Genomic DNA, 25,339 nt, shown 5'->3' with positions numbered 1-25,339 from the left:
GGTGCCATAACACTATTCAAAGAGGTACTTCACATGCGGTTGTGCTGAATGTTAAGAATGCAATCTGCTGACTTCGTAGATGGACATAGACGGACTGTACAATGGATGCAGACACTTTGATGTTTGGCCTTGCAAATTAAGTGAACACGCTCACTTCCACAATTCCAGCTGCGCGGCGGATGTAAGGGCGAATGATTTAGACGACATTTACATGTGAAACTGGAACAATAGCTGACACAAGGCTGCCCTCTTTCTGAAGGCACAGAAAAGGCCGCACTTTAAGTTTGGTGAAGCCAGCTGCAGAGAGCATATGCTGAACAAAACATAGGCTAATGTTTTAGATTATTCACCTTTTAATCTGGGAATTCAAACAGTATATTGGATATTAAAATTACTTCACAGGAAATGGATTAAGATTCACTTTATTTGAATTTTTTTGCATTTTACCACTAAAGAAAGCTAAGAGCGATATGTTTATGCTTTGTCTAGGTGTGTCTCCCCTAAAAGATATGTTTATTATATTAGATTAATGTTAAAGGTTGTAAGGTACTGTGCTGCTCATTGCAATCACACAAGATCAATTTTGTAGTACATATAGCATTGAATGTGGTATAACTGTCCTGTGCCTCACTCCAAACACTTTGCAGTCCTTTTAGTTCTTTCCAGCATTAACTGGTTTATTATATTATTGGTGGAAAATCAGTAAATACCAAAATGTTGAACTATCAAAGTATGATTTTGTAGGTATGTATTTACACAACCATTCCAATGTGTACTGTACCATTGTAAACTTTTAGAAGACTGGACAGAGATTTCTGTTGACTCTGAGGGCATCTTTACACTCCTGCGGGAATATATTGGTAATGGGTCACCAGTCCCCAACAGAACTCGTTCAGTTGGGCTATTCCCATCACTTCTCTGGCACCAGCTGCATCTGCTTTAATTCAGCTGTTTTAATTCTGACTTTTCTCATATATGTTAATCAAACTGTGCCACTGTGTGAGATGCATGTAATTTCATTGAGCGCTGATTGAATTATCTTCTGGTGATTCAATTTAGATTTACTAACAAAAAACAATTAAGCTGTGCTTCATGGTAGTCGCTTAACTCATTTGGAAATAAAGAATATAATTATGCACTAATCCAGAATAGAATTACCAATTTTTTTTTGGTCGTGGATGGTATATTAGCTTCTGGGAGGGGGGAGTGTTGGTGCGCCAAATCTGTTAACTCAAGGCTGTTTTTGAAAAGAATCCAAGACTAATATGATGAACATCTGGTCTCAAACTTAGGGTGATAGTTCATTTTGAAATATGATCCACAGGTAAATTATAGTGCAATTATATATAACGTATTGCTAAATACCTACAACAAAGCTGTATAGCTACAACAAGGTTTGATATGGTGTACATACGAAGTGTATGTACATATACAACTTTTTCACAAAATAAGTAAAAATAGAAAGGTGCTCTTTACTTGAATGTTCTTAGTCTCATAAAGAAAAAGAGCATAAGTATAAGCTATATGAGACACCTCCTCCATACTTAAGAATTAAAATCATGATGCATATGATGAAATAAAAATACAAATTAATAATACACCTATATCTGTATCTATATCCATACAGCTACACCTGTGCTTTGTTTTGCTTTCTTATAATACCTCTGTTGTTATTATGGCCTCAGCAATGTGACTGATGCACATATATTCCTTCCTTTTTTCCAAACCATTTAAATTACTTATTACACTCCAAGAAGCTGGATCAATGTTTCAATCAATACTGACAGCATTGGTTGTACTGAACTGATCTCCTCAGGAAATTGTCGCTTTAGGATGGGAGCCTGTAAAAAGTCTTGATTGCTTTCTTCATGGCTTTTCCCACATCAGCACATTCAAACTCAATACACAATCCTAACACCACTGGAGTATGGACTTGAATGAACTACTTTAAACACTGATTTTGAAACTAGAACAGCTCTGAGACATCTCTGAATTATCACTCATAATTAACCAGTGCTCCTATGACATGTAATATTGATATAGAATGCAGATTGCATACCTACCCATCAGATATAAACCCTCACGAAGTGAAAGGATCCTTATTTCCAGTATCAGACAAGATCTACTGTTCGTAAATACTGCATATACAATATTAGCATCTAATAATCTAATAATGTCTTCCTTGTCCTAAACCCATCTGTAACTTTCACAGTTCCTGTTTGTAGTCAGAAACACAGTGATGCTCACGCAGCCTATGTTCTGATGGTGAAGGAAATTATTTTATTTACAACACAATAAAAATAGGCACAGTAATTCTATTGCAAATACCCTTTTTATGTTTACAGCAAATATCATTTCATACAGAGGTCAAAGTCACAAAGCTCTTCAGAACACAAAGGGGGTCATAAAAGTACAAATAGAAAGCATTATTGTGAATAACCCCACTTAACATAATCTAATGGCATGAATTTACATACCGAATTATATGATAGTATTTACTTTAGCTCAGGCCTTAGCGTTAGATGAAGGCTGGTGTTTTTTTTGACACAGAAACATGCTTAAAAGGAACCGTGCCCTTATCAGTCATATCAAAGTCACTGCCCAGCTGGCCTAGTGTTCACCTAATTCAATTAGCTGGGTGATCAAAGCGACGTGGAGGAACCTGATCCGGTGTTTTAGGTCCCAGAAGTCACTTGATCCAGTGATCCCGTGAAACAAGGTGAAAATAGCAGGTGAAGAGAATCAAAATACATAAGTAGGCAGCGGGAAGGAAAAAAAAAACATCTAATTATAATCAGAAGTCAGAATTTGTTCAATCTTCAATTAAATGTTTTTATCCCATTTGTGTCTTTTTTTTGAGGTTGAGATCCACTTGGCATTCTAGAAGATTCTTGACACTTATTTCAATTCCTGTTCATTCAGAATTAATAAACACACAAATCCCAGACAAAAGAGGTAAAAAAAATAGGAAGAAATATTTTATTTAGCTTGCAGCCATCTATGAAAGAGTCTCTCCATGTATGCATCTCTGTAGAGGTGACATCTCTGTGACCTGTCTGTGAAGAAATGGGTTCTGTTAGTACATCTAAAAGAGTTACACATGGTCCATAAAATGTTGTGTCAATGCAATTATAAATTATTTCACATTTACTGCCAAGTGGCTCAGTGTTGCATACAACCTGCTAGGACCATCCTCACCTTTTATTACTGTGTGACTACGACTAAACAAAGGACTTTGAAAGGACACAGGAGGGAAGTTATGAAGACAGTATTCCATTCACAACACATTGAATAGTTTCATATGGAAAATAAATAAATTTATCACGTTAAGATTCCTGACCCTACTTAATCAGAGTTTTTCCACCTCAGTTGGTCATAAAAATACAGTGCCCAATCTCTTAGTTAATAAATACTACTGACAGTTTGACCAGTGTGGTGTCTCGTGTAGAGGTGTTATATTAACAGACCACAGAGAGGCACAGTGTGAAAATTCTTGAGATTTTGCTCTGAGTTTTGACATTTCTTGTCGTAAGATTGAATAATCTCTGTTTGCCTACGCAGTGGGGAGCCCTGAATGTTTTCGCATGACAAAGCAGAGGAGAACTCAGTGCAGCAAACCATTTCAGTATTCATTCACCAATGTCCATCGCTCAGAGAAAGCCTCATCACAACATGCAGGCTTCTACTGATTATGGCAGCTATTTGTTGCAACTGTATGTTTGAAATTCCAGTATCGGATTCCTCCAAAATGCAAGCACAAAACAAGGAGGGCCAGTGATGCTGCCTAAAATGTCCTACGGTATGGGAAAGTTGGACTCTTGAGTTGATTTTCTTTTGCATCTATCATAGTATGGCAACTTTGTCATATGCAGAAAACGTATGATACTGTGCATGCTGATAGCATGTGGCCAAAACCTGCTGAAGAGTGTGGCTCCAAGGAGGCCTAACCAGTCCTCGCACACATTGTATTGCTGATAAACAGCACTGTTCTACAGCTTCATATGCTCTCTGTCAAGTGTTCAGCAGTCAGATGGGATGCTGTTAAGGTTCGCATGGCAAACGCAAATGGATATGGTTTTAGACATTTAGTGAGACGTGGCACTCTGTTTCCTGTGCATCTTGTGGGACCTTCAGAAGCATCCAGTCATGCCCGCATTGCTGAATTTTTTATGTCCAGCCATGAATGTGGGGCAGTGTTGTCACCTGGGCGAATTTCATCAGCGATCAAACCTTATCCGGCAGCTGCCGCGAACGTGTAACTGTCTAATGAACAGCGGAAGGCAGACTTAAAGGCAGACATCTGGCAAACTGCTTTCCCCTCGCTGCCTGTGAGTGAAAACCTTTTCGTCAGGTTGTTGTTAATATTTTCAATTGCAGGCACTGAATAGCAACTTTCACATTAGCCAATATACATTTCGAAAAAGATCATGCATATAGCGTGCGAGCTGTGTGTTTGAATCTGCATACATATGTGAAAGAGAAGGAGGCTTTTCCCAGTGATCAAGCAGTCACTGAAATTGAGGTATGCGTCATTTCAGTTCATGTGACTGTAGTGTAGTGTTTCTGTGCTTAATAACTACAGGTAAAAATGTAAGTTGTAAGATTTTCTGTCCATGCAGTAATTGCTGAGCTTGATTATGCTTAATGATAGCTTTTTTGAATAGTCGTCTTCTGATGACAGGTCCATATAACAGACAGGTTGACAAAGTTTACAGTGAACAGAATTCTCACCCACTACGATAATTGTTTAATTTGTGTATCTTCAAACATAAGCACATGCACGTTTCCTTGCCGAGAGCTTCACCAGCAATGATTGATCACCGAGCGTCTAATTAAGCCTAATCCGGGAAGTTATTATTCAGAGTGGAATGGTTCAAAGTCAGCTGTCACTCAAGCCCATGATTAATGATCCAGTCAATCCGGCTTTTGTTTATACCACTGTCCTGGTGCTTGTACCGACCAGCAATGCTACCTCACACAATGGCAATGTGTCAGTCTGCAGTTGGTTCGCCAGTCCACGTCTTGCCAGCGGAAACCTTTTTTGTCTCTGAGCAGGGACAAATCTATTGCGAGGGACGGAAGGAGATTTGTTAGTTTCTTGTCCTTATTAATCACCCCCCTCCCCAACACTCCAAGGCGCAGCAGTTTTTGGCAGGGGTGGAAAAAGGGTAGCAGTATGTCATGATTTAAAGCATCTAAATGACAGCTAAAGTCACAAAGGTTAACTGAGCAGGGACATATTTTCTATCTTGCTTTACACCATTTTAGGGATTCTAGTTAATAAATTCCTGTATTACATGATTACATCATGATTAAAGATAATATTCACAGGGACTAGATGCCAATAATGTAAACAAGTAGCCAAATGCCCCAGGTCTTCTCTCTTACCCGCTATATTAGCATCAAATGTATAATTTGTTTTCCAGATGTATTTATATTATTACAAAATAAATTGACCACAGGTTTATTTTTGCTGGGGACCTATTTCTGTCTTCAGACTGTAGCTCTGTTCTGCTTTATCACAAATATAATTCTGTTTTGATGGTTTCAGAATATTTGATCTATTGTTAGGTTGGATCAACAAAAGCATTTTAAAAAATGTAAAAAATGTGACTGTGATGACATCAAAAAGACAATTAGAGTGCCGAACCTTTGATCTCCTCAGTAGTAAACTTGATTAAAAAGACCAGGAGCGGCAACCCTGCGCAGCCACTTTCAAAAAATGTTTCACTAAATTTTCATTTTAATTTCTCTTGAGATATCCAACACCTGACCTCTATGACAGTAGCCTCTGGGTTCTTTGAGCGTGGGAGGTGTGTGTGTGTGTGTGTGTGTATGGGAACTGGGGTGGTATGATCTATATAACCTCTATCAAACAAATAACAGCTGACACTGGGCAACATTAATCAAAACATTTTTTATTCATTTCCAGATGAATTAAACAATGAATAATTTTGCCTCAACAGCCACCAGTAAATGGGAGGCCTGTGCCTTCCTGCTTGTAATAATTTGTCCTCATCTAAAAGTCTAGATTGACATATATATTATTTATGATATGAAAGTTTATGGATCCCAGGCCATGCCTGTTGGGTTACCTTTAAGGGGAGGGGGGTATTTGCAATGGTAACAGCTGCTGGTAGTGATTAAAGACGTAGGTGGGCAGCAGGGACTCATCTCATCAGCTCATTAAAAAGGGGGTAATGTGTCACTTAGTTATTAAAAAAAATCACTGTGCAAAAGTCTAATTTATATGGCAATTCTCAGGTCAGCCCAGGTCCTGAAGTCAGTCTCATTTTATTTTATGACAGGTGGTAAGGGCAGCCTTATGTAGATAATACACTCTCTGCACATGGGTATACATAATGCAAGTTCTGTGATTTTTTCATTATTTATTTTTTTGTTTATATTTTTTTATTGGTTCAAATTTTGCTGTTTCTTCTGCCATTCATAAATGCTGACCAGTCAACACTGCCACTTGCAGGAAATCACAGGATAGATTTTTTTTTATTTCCATGGAACCAGTGCAGGGCATGAACAGGGAACAGAACGGACGACATTCCACAAGTAATAAACAAAGACAAAAATATGATATTAATAGCATTTTTGGCCCTATCCTATTAACCAATCAGTAAGTGAAAAAAGAAAAAGAATTTTTTGAACTGCATATCTGTGGATTTGATAACTAAATATTGTTCTGATTGTTTAAATATTGCATGTTTTAGAAAAATCAATGTTAAATCTTTCATAACCAGCTGATTAGGATATAACTAATATTTCGGTGATTTCTTTTTCCTATACCTTTGTAAATTTACATTTTTGTCCTTATGACATCCAGGCAGCCTGTTTTTCATTGCATGGCATCTTCATCATCATTTCCTGTTTTGTTTTCCTGTTTTATTCTGCTCTGTATGCTGTGAACGCGGCTCACTGACTATACGAGGTGCGATCGTGAACCACAGCAGATGTAAACGACGACCGGATAGAGGGCGCTCTCACGCGCTCGCACTTTGCGAGGGCAATCAAAAACGGGTTCATGTCAGTGTGAAAATCCCATTTGTGTTCTAAAAACAAAACATGGCCGGTCTCGTAATGGGCTGCACAGCCAGCCATGCAGAGCAAGACCTCATCAAGAGCAAAGTTAGACGGAGGTTTAATACATTCATCCCAAGGTGGGGGGTCAAATTAACCTCATAAGCTTTCGTTGGGATTTTGAATTGCGCTCATTTTAGTGTCATGGTGCTTTATGATGTAAGTTCTCCCGTGAGATTCGTAACCTGATTAATCGTTCTGGAAAGGTCACATAGCAAGGTACTCGGTAAGAAGAGTAATTATTAAAAAGATAATCGATAACCTGTTTTTTTTGTCTTTTGTAGTATAACAAAGGAGTCCGAGAAAGCTCTATGTCATAAAGAAATGGTTAACCAATGTGTATGTTGTAAATGTAAATGACATTAGTTGACTAGCAAGGATCATTATTTTCTTTTTTTAAAAATACTGTCAGTGCCTGTTGTATCTTTTTTCCCCTCTATAGTTTAACTTTAAGGGCCAAATCCATTAGAGGAAGTGATGGCCAGATTTGAATCTCCCCTCTACATTTTGTCCATTTTGAACTTTCACGTGACCTTGTTTGGTGCACTTTTTACTGAGCATCTTCCCTGATTTCTGTTATAAACATATTTATGTGCTGATTCTGACCACTTTTACGTCATGCTCTGGCTCTATATGGAACAGAGTATCTAATTGGCTACTGTTAAAGGCCAGGATTCTGAAAAGCTATTTTCCAGTCATGTTCAACATATTTTTTTTGCCTGGATTTCTTCTACAACTATCAAAATTCTTGCCTTTGTAATAATTATGATACATGGCCCACGAATTCAGATTGAGCAAGGTAACCACAATAGAGGTGAGGAGTTTTCATTGTAGCTAGTTGTTGGAGTAATTGATGCAATTACTTCAAAATGAATAATATTTCTGAAGCTGAAATATTTGAAGGACCAAAGTCAAAGTTTCACTTTTGAGTAGCTGTCACTTATAGCAGTGCTTTGCAATCATTTTGTTAAATCATGAAGCAGTTTCTGTCTTCTCTGTTTGAGTTGTCCTGGCTTGCCTCAGCTTTCACTCAGTACTCCTTCTTTATTCTGTTTGATTCAGAGGCTTATAATCTCCCGGATCATTTCACGGTCATGTGCACTAATTCGCCTTGCTTTACCTCCGTGTTCCTAAGCACTGCTCTGAAGAAAGGCGACATTATCTCTCAATCCTCATTGTGTCCGGACTCGCACATTCAATGCGCCCGTTACATGATATATTGATCCATCTGTAATGACTAACAGCATTCTATTGAAAATTGTTCACATAAGTTAATGTAAATGTCCACGCGAATTAGAAACAAACCAATGACTGCCACAGAGGTTCTGGTCTGGTGAATTATGATTAGCCTTTATAATTAGTCCTTACAGGAAGAAAAGTCAAGATGATATTTCTTAAATTGTATTTATTACAAACCGTGATACATCACTCCACCCCACCCCGCCACCACCTCTAAAAGACATCTTTGCTCATATTTTACACAAATACAAATTTGCATTTAATAATTACATTTTCCGTGCAGGATTCAACATGAACTATTGTGTCTTGGCAAGCATTAATTCAACATTAATGTCACACAAATGTGTGGTGTAATGCAGACATGACATGCTAACAATCTACCAATGATGTACAATGATCACAGCAGAATCTATAGACTGGTCTTTAGCGACTAGAAAAGGAAAAGAACCTCTATTGAGGCCTCAATTGAGGCTTTTAAAAGGCAAATTATCTCATGTTTTGGAGGGTTCACTTTGCTACTCCGCTGAGCAGCTCTGTCATGCCACTTCTGTCACCCTTTTCTTGTTCCAGCGGCTGGAAGATTTTGGCATTCACGCATGGTGTCACTCCGCAGGTTGAGAGGGCAGAGAAAAGGCGGTGAGGCCGGGGGGACGATGACAAGCCTGGAACAATGCCAGCTTCCAAAATATCCTTCCCGGAGTTGGCGAGTTGTGAAAAAAACTGTGTTATTTTGGGGGCCCCTGCTCCCTCAAAAGATTCTATTTAAGCCCTTTTGGTCGATGTTTGCTAAGCAGGGTTAGGGCAGTACGGCACAGCCAGAACTTCGTTCCTAAGCCCCAAAACACACTCTGATGGCTCCTTTTGGAGGTGCTTCGTGAAAGCCAAACACCCCAAGTCCCCCCCCATCCCCCCCGCCTCTTGTCCCTCCCATTTCTGCCACACAGAGATAACCAGATTTCTGTGAAGAATATGTGCTCTTTTGACAGTCAGCGATACCTCATTAATTCACTCACAACAAACGCCATTGTTCCCGAAGTGTTTGAAATGCGAATTGGGGATGGGGGCCTTTTTAAATCCCGTCAATCACCGCTAGCATTTTTCTCGCCGTTGCCATGGCAGGGGCCAAAGTTCACGGGACCGAAGAATAAGAGCCAACACAACAAGAATAAAGGCTTATGTGAGATGCTCTTTTTTTAAAGGACATCCACCTTACACAAAAACATGACAAGTAAATGTAGCCAAGTTTGGACAATGTGGCCGCGCTGAGAGGGAGAGAAAAAGAGCATTTGAAAACCAAACAGGCTTATAAAAACTTGACCTGGGAGTCTCTGGGAAAACCGGATGAATCGGCCCCTGGCGGGGCAGTGTTCCTCCTCTCATGTGTTCTCCAGAGGTGCAATGCCAGATTCATTTCAACACACGCCACCATGTCACCCATGTCTGTACACTGTTGTAAACCAGCTCAGGCCAGCTGAATGCTGATAGCTCGCAACAAGAGATGAGGCATCATGGCAGCCTTCCTGGTCACAAACAGGAGGACTGGGAAAAGGTTTCAAGATTCACGTTAGCAACATAAACGCACACTGACAGCTCTGGAGTCAAGAGAAAACGTTGAGAAATGTTGAGCTGAAGGGCACCCCGGACTGCCTTCTGAGGAGAAAAAAAAAAAAAAAAACACTAAAGGTTTAACTTTAAAGTAGCACACAGTGTCTATGTCTGTTTGTCTGTAATCAAAGCTAAAATTATTTGACTTTTTTTATTTTTTTATTTCTTTCTGTTTGTTTGTTTTTTGAAATGGTCATTGAGTCTCTGAAAATTAGCCCTGGAAAAATGTTTAGTGACTTAAACCAGACAAAAAACAAACTGATAGTCCTTACAATGCAGATTTTTTTTTTTTTTATATGTAGGTATACTATAATGCTCCATGCAAAAAACAAATATGCGTTGGTGTTTGTTCAAAGGAAGATAGATATCTATACAGTTTATGATAATAAATAGTATCCCTTCCCAAGGCTTTGCTATGAAATGAAACATTTTAATTTACTCCCCTTGTGTAGTACTATCTTCTGGTTTATTACATAAATCCCTTGTTTCTTGCCTATCCCCTCTATTAGAGGGGAGTGAATGATGTTACTATAGGCAGTCAGCGACAAAGGTTAGTCAAGTGTGCAATGTTGATAATAAAGTTTTTCATGACATGAATTCAAAGATTTTGTCAGTCAGAATAATGATTATATGACTTTGTATTGGAATAAAAGATGTGGAGAAAGGATAATACATATGCTTACATGATCCTAGGATACACGGATACAGACCTCTGCATGTCTTTTCTCTCCGGTTAGTGGTAGCATACTAGCACGGCTGCTGCCCTCTAGATGCCAAGTTAGGAGACGCTGTCTTTCACAATGGCAAGCGCTTATCCGACCAGGTCAGATTCATTTCAATGAACATCTTCAAAAGCATCTTTTTATTTCATATTTATAACTGCGACCACAGTGGCTATTGAATGAATGCAACTTGTGAATGCAGATGTACACATTATTTTACTGTTCACATAACATTCTCACTTGTAAAATATTTAAGATCAGATATGGCTGTAAACTGTGTCATACACAAAAATACTTGTCAATAAATACGTTCCAGCAGTCCATTGACACACATTCACACAACTGGAGTGTTATAGCAATCCTGTAAAGTTTCATTTTCTGAGAGTACAAAGAATACAAATCAAAGGTTCAGAAATGAATACTCTCCTCCTGAATGGCATTGTGCATTAAAAGATTATCCGAGCGACACCAACCATGGTGCACCTCCCATGTGAACGGCCCTTTGTAGGCCTTTTAAAGGCTGTTTATTTATTAACGGCTTTGGCTTAGTGTTCATGCATAGCTCCACTCACCAATGCCAATATAATGTGTTTGTATCTAATGTTGTGGGGCAGAGGTGGAGCAGTTCATATGATTTCATGTATATTCATTACTGACAGATGCGCTCAAGGTTGGTGTTATTGTTACCTTTTTTCCTTCTTGTCTTTTTTCCTTCGTTGTCTTTTTTCCCTTCCATCCTTGTTTTGTTTGTGACTGTTGTATATTAAGTTGCTATGTTATGCTTCCTGCTTGTAATGTATTTTAATTTTTAATGTGCTTCCTGCCCAAAGACTGCAGAAGCAAATTAACTACAATTATTGCAATTATTGCAAATTGCAACTAATGTGTTGTGCATGGTCCCTGCTAAATAAGCTAATAAACTAAGGTAAACTAAGCTGAAAAGCCTTCGCTGCAAAAAAGAAATGAAGTGCAAGTTGTAATGTTATCACTGCTGTGACAAAACGTAACAAAACAAAGTAGCATGGGCCATGCATGTCTAACTGAAACTTCAGTTTTACTGGCTTTTTTATAATACTCCATACTGTTACAATTACAACATAAAATTGGACGCATATGATGACTACTGTTCTCTTCTACTTATGAGAACTGTGAAAGTTACTTTCATACAGATCACTTCAAATGAAAATTGTGTACCGGCTTTGAAATTTGCTGAAGCGTGTTGTCTGTGTTTCTGAAAACCAAATGTTATTATATGCCCCTGTCATTGTCTGAACAAAGGGCAAGATCAGAAGAAACCACTGAGTCACCCGCCTTTAAAAAATGACAGACCTACACATTTAGCTGTTTATGATTTGAATTCAGTCTCTCTAAAACACCAAACAATTGCTACAAGGACCGGCCATTTTCATTTTTTAATGGTGAGTGGGTTCGATGTTTGGATCCAATCCTGCCCTAATTTTCACATAGATTTTCTTGATTCAATTCCATGCAAACAAATGGTTGTTTCATACTTCCATGTACCTGTCTATATATGGGGGAAGGCGAGAGTAATCAATCTTCCTCAGCTCGAGGTGGGCTGGAAGTGTTGGTGCATAGCTGCCATGGGATTATAAAACAAGGAAATTGAATGTGATATTTGATTGACATTGACAGCTTCACTGCACTGCATAACTCCCAGTCATTCGAGCTCACACCCGCACACACAGACACACACACACACACACACACACTCACACACACACAGAGCCGCACACCTTACACAGGTGAGGGAACTTCTTAAAGAATATTCTTCTCTTTTAAAATAACTCTCCAAAGACCCTAAATGGCTTCAGCACAAAATGGGTCAAATAGCTTCCCCCTCAAAACTATTGCACGAAACACCACAACACCACCGGGCAAATAAACGTTTATCACATTATCACAAAAACATACTGCTGTGTTCTCTTTTACCTCTATTGTTACAGATGCACCTGTTATCATAATAATCTTCAATGGAGCAATCAAAGAGTAATGGAAGTGCAGCTTTCGTTTGCATAATTGAAATGAAAGAAATGTGGGATTACGTTATGACTATGCAAAATAATATTTGATAATCTGATATTTTTACCTGCAAGCAATCTTAGGTGCTTTCCTTAAAGAAATTTGATCGCAGTAATTAGTAGTTACTACTAATTAATAATTAATAATAATTAGTAGTTACTAGAAATTAGTAATTACTGATCAAAGTAGATATCACACAATGTAATCTCGATTGGAATAAAATCAAACTTCCCACTCCCCATCACCCACAAAATTGATATTAGTAGCCATTCCTAATTATTTTGCGCTTAAGATGGCTAAAAGGGCAAATGAAGACATCGGCCACTGGATACTCCACTCTCCTCTCAGCTGAAATCCTGCCAGGACTGCAAGCCTAATACAAGAACAGCCTCTCCAGCTAAAAGTCCTCAAAAGCCTACTGGTAAGCCGGAGCTCGGGGCAAACAAAATTGATGTCAAACAGAGGGCAATAGCTGTGATTTATAGCGTTAAGAGTGGACTGTGAGCTCCTTGGGGGCCCCCCCACAATTACCCAAATGTGTTGGCTGTTATTTGTCCACCCTTTACAAGTGGCGGCCATGTTTAAGCAGTCTTAACTGCACTTCTTCGGCATGCCTCACCCACCTAAGGGACCATTAATCACTGGCCAGTTTGGAAAATCAAGGAGGCCGACTGACAATGTGATTATAAGGTCAGGGGCTCAACAGACGTGCTTAGCCAATCCCCGGACCCGGATGTGATATATGCTTTTCTTCCTCTCGTCAGGCCATTCATCATCATTCTCAGCGCAGAGGTATAATGGGGCACGCAGGGAGAGTGACTGAATGTTAAACAATGTGCAACGTAAAAAACGAGATATAGAGCTGGGGCCGGCCAAATCCCAGTCCACTTTTAGCTGGGTCATTAATGCCGCCCGGTCCTGTTTGTCCTGTCACTTATACGCCTTTTCCCATCGTGGAGCTGCCACGCTGAAACCTGGCTGGCTCGGTTGGTTTTCCATTGTAGTGCCTGGGCTGTAATATGTCATAGACATTTCCGTAAAAGGACATACTGAGACTATACTATCATACATACGGGGTAAAGGGTTGTCATCATAATTCATGATTATGATTCATAATTCTTAATCCTTCTCTTTTTAATGAATATGGAAGAATTGCTATTGTTTGCCATAACAGAGACCCTTGGCAATTGCAGATATGAGATTTGTTTTGAACATTTGTACCAGGCAGTTGTTACCAGGAGCTGGTTCTATACTGAAGAAGTGCTTGTTTTGTGTTAAGGACAAATCTCTTTTGCACAAGTTATCATGATTGGTTTGGTTCAGTATTTGTTTATTCCTCTTGGATTTTTGGAATATATTCCCTAGAAATGGTGACAGTCTCCTGTGTTTTTTATTATTACTTGGTCAGTAGTTTATGTATGCACAAGTGTACAGCTACCTATTTTTATGATAAATGTTAAGTTTGTGTACTGTAGCTATTGATAGCCACTGCATTCATGCACCAATACAGAAGACCAAGTATGAGTGGGGAAAAAATGCCTGTTACAGGGTAATCTGAATAGATGTCCAATACGTTAAATTAACTGACAGCTACACGTCAACTGACAGCTACATATTTGCAGAATATCAGCAAATTCTTCCTTTACTCTTTCTCAAAAGCTGTGGGGCTAACCAGTGCAATGTCACCAGGCCCTTTTCCAACCCTGGATCTAGTTCTACAGTGGAGACAGGGTAATAGTTATCCATCCTTGACTTTCTTCCTCAGGTTGTGTCAGTTCAGTTGCAGGAGCAAAGCCTGGTGGTGCTGGTCAGTGGTATTCTGGGTAATGAGGTACTCATTCTGATTCAAAGGGATCTGGTGGTCTAAACTGGAATGTGGAAGCCTTGCTTGAATACATCACAAATATTCATATATGAAAATAAGATCAGTTCAGGCAGCAGCTCCAAAGGCTAACGGTATGGCTGACTACATAAGAGAGAGCCTGATATAGGTTTAGAAGAGAGTACATATAAAGCTGATACCGGGTAAACTGTGACTAAGAAATGTAATGATGTGTAATGATTAAGTTACTCACAGACTAAGTAGTGAAAGAAAATAATTATTAGTCCACAAATATAATAGCATTGATAGCCCCTTATTTTATGCATTTTATGATGAAACTGCAATATGCACTTTTGTCATGTTATTGTCTGCCGTGTGATGTGATTCTTTTGAACCAGACAACCCCACTGTCAGTGCTCTCTCCTGAGAGAAAATTCAATTCACTTAACAACAAGCCATTTTATGAAGATTGAACTACCTACTATTAATTCCTCATCATAAGCTTCAGTAGAGCAGAGAATCATGTACATTGAAAGATTATTTTATAATTTGTATTGGACAATTTTGCATAAGTGTCCCCAGGTGAAAAAAATTGCAATATTAATGAAATAAAGGCTATGTTGCACATAAAAAGAAGTCTGGTGGACTATAGAGGTTGGCTTCCACTATGAGACAACTGATTGGTTTACTAATGAACTACAAGCTGATGGTTTTAAGCTTTGTGAGAATATTTCTGCCCAATTCTGTAAATCTTTTCAAGGGCTTATTATTTAAGTGACTCTTTTGTTGCTGTCTTTTGCACAGAAACTGATCACATGCCACCCATTCGCATTGTCTGGACTTCTTATTCATATATTGTTATTTATTATGAATTTCTTATCAATAATAAAAATTTATCAATATATTTTAATTAAATTGTACATTTTTTAAAAAATCAAAATTATTGTCACAGAGCTAGTTGTTGCAACCTAGTCGTTGAATGAATGGGCCGTCCTGATGGTGATACATATAACAGAACTGACTGACAGGACTGGCAGCCGCACATGGGCGCAGTCAATTTGAACTCATGGATAGCAACTGGCATAGCAAAAAGTCACACCAGACTCTCACCTGCTTTACTTTTGCAGCTAGATATTTTACAGCTGTTTTTTTTTTCATTTTCCCTTGTCTTTCATTCTCTATCTCGCTCTGTCCTTGTGCCGGTGAGGCAGTCCTGTGTGAACCATATTCATATTTTGCTTGACTGTCAGTGTTGTAGTATTTGACCAATGAAAACTATTTGATCGATTAATCACTGATGTTCATACACAGGGCAGAATTAATCAGACAATGTTAAAAACTCTGGAAATAGAAACATTTCGGAAATCATTTGGATTTGCAAACTTCAGTGTAAAAACAACCAGTGCTGTTACTGAAATCATAATTGTTGTCAATTACATAGTTGTTGTTCATCATCAAATGCCTTTCTTACATCTCCCATTGTCTTAAATGGATTCTGATCTAGCTCCTGCTGTCATATTGTTGGGGTACGCCCTGAGCTAGCCTTTCCACCACATCTCAGATGGTGTGAGCTTGAAGTAAAACTTCCACCTGCACTGTGCCAACACACTGCTGCGCAAATATTACAATTCCTGTAATTTTGAAAATTCTATAACATTCACTCATCAGCCTCCAATGCTGGGTGTAGCACTAGAGCAACCAGGACAAAAATTGCAAATCCGCCACTGTTGCCACTGTTGTCAGTCTGTTCTGATTGTGCTGACCTCAGATTACCCAAAGCAATTGTGCTGTGCATGCTCACCAACTGTGCTGCAGTTGTGGACCATCAAAACTGGTAGCTTAACACAATACTACAAAAGTAACATACAAATATATACACATACACACACACCAACATACACAGAGACACAAAAGTCCTTGATCCATGATGTTTTATGACATCATAGCTTGGTACCATAAGGACCGTGGTACCTGATTAGATTGGAGTGAAATTGGAAAATGTGTATCTAGAGAGACAGAGAGAGATATTACATTGTAAGAAAATAATAAATACAGATTCTACCACATAAAGGTAACAGTTTTGGTGTCGCATGCCATTGCAATAAAAAGGTGACTCCACTGCAAGCCTTACTGCAAAGGGGACTCTTCAAAGCAAAATCGTTTCCTCGCGCAAAAGAGTCATTGCATTTTTGTCTCTGCTCCACAGAGCATGGAGAAAATTAACTTTCCGCCCACCTCATTTTTCTCCTGAACATGAAATAATGATTTCCTGCCAGTATAATTACAAAGCCAACATCTGATAGAGTCAGCATCCTTCAGGAGGGGAGGGGCCAGGGACCATCCCTGTGTGTGAGCATTAGACCTCATTACCAGCTTGACTGCAAAATTATTACATCTTGTAATGGGGTGGTGAGGTTTATATACAGATTGCCTGGGCTCTCGGTAATATTGTAATTACAGGCTTCATTGATTTGTCACTTATCACAATGTGCAGGGGGGGAGGCACAAAAAAAAAAAAGCACATGCAGACGAAATACCCTTTCATTAAGATGTAACTCTATCAATGGAGGGGACGAGAGAATGGCCCCCTCAACCCAAAGGGCCAAACCGGGCTGTTTGTGCAGGGGGCCCCGTGTATTACAAGGTGACAAATGGGATTTCATTCATTTAACCTCTCCAATCTATTATGGTGAAAATCTATAAACGGGCCATCCGTTTTATGATCCCGGAGTCGACGCATCAATTATCTATAGGCTAACTGATTGTTAAAACACCCATGTGTTAGGGTGAAACCGTTGATTTAATTTGCCTCATGTTGCCTAACAATTCATACCACGGAAAGGAAGGAAGAAAAGGGCACATTCAATGTACTTGAGCTGGAGCTTGAGCTGGGTGTATATGAAAGCTTTATTATATTTCCATTGCAAGCTTACAGTTTACAAAACAAGATTAGGAACTGTTCTACACGGGCATTGAAGTGTAATTGGTCCCAAAATACAGAAATCCACATTTATGTAGAGTTGTAATTTTAGATCAGAACTGCACAATTCATTTTTCCCTTACACTGAAAAATTCACATGCAAAAAACCAGAATGAACAATGATCACAGTAAGACAACTGATCACAAACCAGGAGAAGCAAGGCAGTGAATACGTATTGTGTGAATACGTTCACACAATATAATAAGCCCGTTCATGTTAATTGCATTCCATAAAGCATGAATTCCCTTACTACCCCAGACAGAATAGGAATATTGTTGTGAATTATTGGGTAGGTTGTAATTGTGTAGTTCTGATGGTGATGATGATGACGATGATGATGGTGATGATGATGATAAGGGATTATTATTGTGTATTTCTGAATGGCCATCAACATGATGTTCCCTTCCTTTGTATTTGTTTCCATCTATTCATCAGGTTACCAATGGAAAGGGGTAGTGGAATACATAGCAAAGAGCGGTAGATTGGTAGCTGTGCTCAAATTAGGAAGTGTGTTTCCCTTAAAACCATCAGTTGCCTTTTTTTCCAGATTTTTCACTGTTAGCTGTTTTTCTACTTTTAAATGTACATTGCATTCATTATTCAACTTATTTGTGCAGTAGACATACTACAGCTTAAATTTTACATGTTATCAGTTGCAACTGCTAGATAATTTACTGAAGCAATTCAGGGTAAATTCTTTGCTCAAGGGAACTACAGCAGTTTAACACACAGTCTTCACTGGGGGAGAAATTAGTATTGAAAAACACAAAAACGACTTATACTGCATTATGCAGGTCATCCTTATTTTTAGAGGCCTAGTTATACTGTTACACATTGCTACCTGATAATTAAATATGACTTGCTATTTAAAATAGATGGGGAATAAGCAGTGAGCAGGTGGAAATTGAGTAATAACTTTAAGTGTAAGGAAAAGGAAATCATTGTTTTTATGCACTTCTTGTATGTTGGTATTTGTTGTCAGATTCTAACATTGATATTTACAGTAACATTCAGATTACAGTCCATAGAGCCTGTGAAAATGATGAAATACTGCATATTGTGTCTGTTGCTTCCTTAAACTGTGGAAATACCTTGTGGAAGACCCCCCCACCCACCCACCTACCTACCCAAACGTCAACCATCATTTTGGTCATAATCTTTCCGCCATCTTTGCTGTCCATATGGACACCTACAATTTTCCCAGAATCTGACATATGAGCATGGGCTTCTGTCCTTATGCAAAGACAATCATTTCAGCCCAGCCCATGAGTGAATTCCCCTGTCTCCCACAGTCAATAATCTGGTATTTAAGTAAAACGCTGCACGTTAACCCGGGCCAGCTTGCGGCTCTGCCCCCTCATTGATCAGATAAAAAGCTGAGAGATATTTTATTACAAAATGACACAGACGTTTAAGTGTCCTTTCTGTCGGTAATGGGATCAGAGTGGGCACGGCGTAACAAGGCAACGTGTCTCCCAGAGGAACCATAGAAGAGAATTACTCAGTAGTGGCTTTCGCTGGAATGGGTCCCTGAAAGTGAGCTCCTTTACCCTTGCAGTCAAATTTAATTAGAAAAGGCTGCCAGTCACAGAACTGCCAATACCGACACAGCAGAAATTGTGCCCAGGCCTTTTGCAAGCATTGCTCATTGTTGTGCTGTAGTGATTATGACCTGGCTTTAAATCTTGGGAAAACACCACAATTAGTTTTTACCATTGAAGTCTCAATAACAGGACAAATGAAGATTTTTGAGCATTTGAGTTTCTTCAGTCAGTATCACATGAATGACATCTGATATCTTGTATAAATGTGATCATTTATACATGCAGTATATATGACAGAAAAAAAAATGTTACATTAAAGTAAAGGTTTTGAGTTCACACTGAGAAAGAGACACTTCTTTAGTCTCAGATATCACTGAACAACACTGTTCAGTAGGCTAGTATTGTTTGCTCTATGAAGAAGCTCAGCTGAAGAAGCTGAAAGAGAATCTGAAATTTTATTGAAAATAGTGCAAATGAATAATCAGCTTATATAATCACATGATCCCAGTAAGAAGGCACAGAGGATGATATGCAATCACAGTAAAAAAAAATCATGCTTGTGTCATTGCATGCAGTAAACAGCCTCCCAATATTCCTGTTAATCTATAGCAAGTCTTGATTGATGTGTGTTGTTCATTAATCAATGGAAATAGGAATAAGTGAATCTATAGAGCATGTGGCAGCAGGCTTTGCAAGTTGTCTACAGTTGTCCAAACTATTTTAAAGTCATTAGTGTCAATATCTGTGCATGTGGAGTGAAATGGAATCTGAAACATAAAGAGCGACTTGGGAATTGCAGTCTTGGTGGGCAATCTGCTTCAAAGACCAGGGCTAGGGGGGGAGGATGGGTGCAGGTGCAGTTTTAGGGGCCAGGGCCAGTCAGATGGTGACATCACAGAGAGAAGGAGAGCATCTGGGTAGAGGCCCAACAGCATTTGGGGAATCTGTCCCATAAACAGAGACTTGGGCCATGTGGGTGACTGTCTGCCTGGGGCTCATTTGTGATTTTGGGGTCTGGGCATGGGTGGTCGGATAGTACAATTGAAGGAGAGAGGCCTCCCACCGCACAGTGGAGTTAAAGATGTAGACCAACTCACTTTAGTTTTGCTTTAAGTTTGTATAACAAAATTCACTTTACACAACTCGCATAACATTTTGAATTTGATGGCAACAGACTTTAATGAAAAATGCTGATGATATGCTTTAGTTTACAAGCTAACAATAAACGAAATGGGAAGTGAATACAGTCTACTGTGTAGACAAGATAAGACGGTGTGAGTGTGTGTATGTGCACACAATATTATAAATGTTCATTTGCCTGGTGGTGTAATGCTGTCTTGTGCAGTAGTGTGTGTGCGCATGTGTGTGTGTGTCCGTAGAGGGTGACAGGGTCTTCGAGGTGTAGGCCAGCTGGACGGTCAGATTGCAAGAGTGAGGGTGAAACGAGACGAGACTCGGAACGCCTGACACAGCTGTCATCACCCAGGGAAGTCACCCTGATGCCTGACACTGAGGGTGACATATGTGCCAAAGGAAAGGGTGGGGGGTGGGGGGGGGGGGGGGGGGGGGCAGGGTGCTGCCACCGCCCATTACTCCTTTACATTATTGATTATGATCTGACCCAACGGCACCGACAGCTGCCGCGACCCCGGCCTCCGTCCCCCTGCTTGGTTAAAGCCAGCCCTTCCGCAGACGCATTCTTTCAGCCCAAGTCAAAACTGTTATGGCAAACGAAATCTGTAATGCTCAGCACTCCTTAACTAAAGAGGAAGACACTGTTTAAAAGAATGAGGTGTGCCTGATATATGCTTGCCAAGCAAGGCTAGTGCAAGTCATTTTTACACTTTTCCCCCTCTGACATACATCAAAAGGAGTCTGGATCCAGTGTGGATTTAGCAAAGACTATGTAATATTGTATTAATTATCATTTTCATTTCATCATTTCATAACTTGAATGGATACACTTATGTTCTATTGTGCTGCAAGTCACTCTGGATAAGAGCATCTGCTAAATGCATGTAATATGATGTAATGTAATGTACTTTTCACTGTTTTGTAAAAGCACACCGGCTTTTAAAATTGATTAAAATGTCTAAGTATCTACCTAAACAACGAGTTTGTTAAAGCATTTCTGTAGGAAATGTGTATGTAAGTAGTCAATCAAAGTATGTACTACTTGTATAGATAGTTTGCTATATACTGATAGCTGACAATGTATACTTTATATACCTTTTAAATCAGACTCAAGAGTATTCAATAATAACTTCAGACATAACATAACACACTTCGCCGGAGCTATTATTTAAATTCTGACAAAAGTGTCTGAGAAATGGGTGTGTCTGATCATAATGAATTAAAAGATGCATTCATTCTAATCCATCATTCATATCATATTTTTTTTAAAAAAAGGGTTGTCTCTCTTTGTCTGCAGCCAGCGTGAGCCAGACAGCTGGTGGGCAGCTGACTCCCGTTTCGGGCTCGGAGATGACACGCATGTCACCGAGCCTCTGTTCCAGCTGCAGTGCGTGTGACCAGGGGGCCGGCGGTACAGTCATTGTCCGGGCCGGACGGAAAATGTACAATGTATTCAGTCCAACAGCTTACAAAGCCCTGTTCGCTCTGAGAAACAAGTTTATGCAAGTACAGCGTGCCATTTTCTTTTAGTTTCTCATACAATGGTTTCCTTTAGTTTTCATGACAATACCAGCGCTGTACAATACAAAGAAGTGAGAAAGGTATCCAGAGTAATCCCAGAAAAAGACAAAACTGTTAAAGCTGAATGATGAAAGGTGAGTCTGTGCTGATTTAAACAGAAATAGGTGAAAAGAGCAGACAAAGGAAACCCCTAGATCCTTCTTCTTCTTCATCCTATTATTATTATTATTATTATTATTGATTAAATAATTAAAATTGGAACAAAAAAGTTGATCTCTAAAGCCCTCCTGTGTTTAATAAACTCAGGAAAGAAACAGTCTCTCATAGTATTTTCAATAACAATAACAACCAGCAGGTGGCACCTGTTCAACTCAGAAAACTGTGGCTCTCTTGTGAAATATTTATGACCACTTCTGGATCCAGAAATTGTCACCTAAGTGAGTGAGGGCTGAGACCATTCTCCCCTGCATAATGCATTCTCACCTGAAGTTTAGAAAATAGAACAGAACAAGAGTTTGTTGTCATCACCACAATTTCTAAATATAGCAACACAACAAGAACAATGAAAACAGCAACAACAATAATAATCATCATCATAATCTTTACCATCACATACAGTAAATTTTAGGTCAACTGCTATTTCTTTTTGGATCCAAAGTATTTTCCAGCTTTGTCCCTTTTTAAACCCACAGTCATCATGGTTTTAAGTATGCTTGGTATCAAATTTAGCAAATGATCCTTATTATATTCATTCATTTAGAAATCCTTGTGCATGCTCTGTGTGAAATGTCTGTAGGACAATGCGTGGCGTAGTGGTATGGTATGTCAAGAGTTTCTCTGGGAGCCACAAAAGAACTCTGGCTTAGATCTCAGTTCTTTGTAAATTATTGAATTACTGTTACCTGCACAAGCTCTTTCTGAATAATTAACCAAATTTAATGCTACCTCAATGCACCACTGTCTATACCATATTTAGTCACATCACAGCTGTTTGAGTTAATACATTTTACGTAGGTTAAAATAAGCATTTTATATGTATTACATTAAAGCGCCTAAGTCCCGTTGTATATTTAGAGCATGGCCTTTAAACACTCTTTTCATCAGTGAGTTTCATGCTACCAATGCATTGATAACCAATTAAAAGTAATTTGTCAGTAATAATCTCAAGTGTATACATATTGATTGATTATCAATTCAAAGTAATTTACCAGTCGATGTTTATCCCCAGTACATATAGATTAACTGTAATTTTAAAATCTATATAGATTTCCATCCGTCTGGGTGTGTTTTTCATAGTGACACCGCGCTGTCTCCCCCAACTGTTCAGATGTCAGGATCTTGGGGACACGACTGTATATATATATATATATATATATATATATATATATATACATATATATATATATATCACACTGTATATATATATATATCTCACATTTGTGTGTGTGTGTGTGTGTGTGTGTGTGTGTGTGTGTGTATAGGTCACAATATTTTCTCCAAAACTGTGAGTACCAAAGGCATAGTCAATACACCAAATTATGGAATTGGGGAACTCATCTCTCATCATCATGTAATTGATTCTCTGCAAATTGCATGATCACATTCAATTTAATTTAGTGTACCTATTCCATGAAATGCACTGTGCAGAGACGGCCTCATGAATGTAATATCATTTGCAATCAGCATATTTTAGAAGAAGAAGACCAGCTTTAAACAGAAGGGGATATTGCAGTTAAGTGAAGTGTAGCCTCTGTGAATGTCAGTGTTAGTTTGGTGCCCCACAGCAAAGCATGGAACATAGAAAGCCACGTTAGCATTGTGCCTGTAGCCCTGTGCATTGCTCCACTATATAATGAGCTCTAATTAACATTGTCTGAAACAAGATATATTTATCAGTTACATTGACCCAACCTCTCCCTCTCTGAATGTAAATTCTCTCCACACAAAATACAAGCAACACATGCTGTAGGATTTATGTAACCTCCAGTAAGTATAAATGAGTATTAGCACAGCAAAACAGCACTTAGACTCTGAATCTCTTCCTGGATTTTGTGATACAAGATGGAGCACATCTGTTGTCCCCTTAAAAACTATGTTTGATTGTGAAGGCACAAGCCTGTCATTGACTTGCTCCCATTTATTACAGATTTTTATTTTGCCACCACACAGTATGATGGAAATGTCAAGAAGCTCATGATCAAGTATTAAACACAATTTAACATCAAGCTGAGCACTATGAACACTTTTTTCAATGGACAGTATGCATACCATTCTGACTTATCTCACCATATCAACAAATAACGTTCTCAGGGGTCGCTGTAACATTAGGGCAACATAATGAAAACGTTCCGAGAGGGTTACGCTTTAACTGGGAATCTCGAATCCTCGGGTTGCATATGCTTCGGGGGAAAGCAGTTATGATGTAAAATAGAGCAGCAGACCACTTTAAAAAGTAAAGGGGGTTAAAACGTTTTTCAGTCAATAAATGTCCCTCAGGAGATATGAGTGGGTATGGCAGAATAATGCATGGCTGGTGAGGATTTAATGAACTGGAAAGGATGAGAGGGGGACTACAGCTCGCGTCCCTGAGATCCTGACATCCGTACAGTCGGGGGAGACAGCTCTGCGTTACCCTCTGTGGTGTCACCGTGGAAAACAAACCCAGACGGATGGAAATAAACTCAGATAAAAGGTTATCTTTCCTACCAAAAGACAAGTCCATCAGAAATCCCTGATTTCAAACAAAGTGACAAACCCAGTTCAGTTTTCAGATAATAGCTCAAACCTGATTAAACTATCCTGAAGCCTAACTGAAATGAAGGCAGCAAACGTGTCGGCTCCCATTCCACCAATTATGAACCAAGGACGACAAAGCCAGAACCGTTTCCCTTCATGTTTCCGGTGCATTCCCTTTCAGAGCAACGCTCTTGACTGCCCCTGACCACTGACAGGTCCAGCCAATCAGGGGAGACTAAGAGGTACCAAATTTCTTTAACAAAATGGTGAATAATTTACTGGTTAAGAAAACACATTGCTGTCTCTGGAGAAATGCCTGCTCCAATGTTGCTGAATGTACGTAGTATTGATCTGTCCTCAGATTAGCAAGGTAAAATATGCCCCTGTTTCTTGCAATCAATGTAAAATACCCATTCGCTTGAAACTGTCACACATTACTACACAGCATTCTGTCTACTACTCACACAGTATTTAAACTCTCGATTTATTGAGGTGATTCATTAAACTGAAACTCCTGTAACAGAAACAAACAAGTTTTTTTTTTTTTTTGCCTCCACCAGGTTCTCGTTATGATAGTGGAAAAGCCCCTTTGTGGTTCCCCGGAAACAACACAGTGAAACAATGCCTAGAGAGTAAGGCAGCACATCCAGAACCTCAGCTCCAGCTCCAGACTCTGCATCTCAGTCATAAAAAATCCCCAGAATTGAGCTGGGCTTCACCCATCTGATGCCATTTCCCCTCCTTCTGCATTGCCACAGGGTGCTCATGATGTCACAGAATTGGCTGCGTCTCAGTGAGGAGATGGGCTAAGAATGCCTTTTACAGCCTCACGGTGTCATGATGCCCTTTGACCTCTACGTACAGATCAGTGGTCATAATGTAACTCCCATAATGTAACTCCATGTG

The sequence above is a fragment of the Megalops cyprinoides genome, chromosome 21 (assembly GCF_013368585.1).
Source record: "Megalops cyprinoides isolate fMegCyp1 chromosome 21, fMegCyp1.pri, whole genome shotgun sequence".
Classification (NCBI taxonomy): Eukaryota; Metazoa; Chordata; class Actinopteri; order Elopiformes; family Megalopidae; genus Megalops; species Megalops cyprinoides.
The sequence above is the reverse complement of the archived record's forward strand: the minus strand, read 5'-3'. Positions refer to the sequence as shown.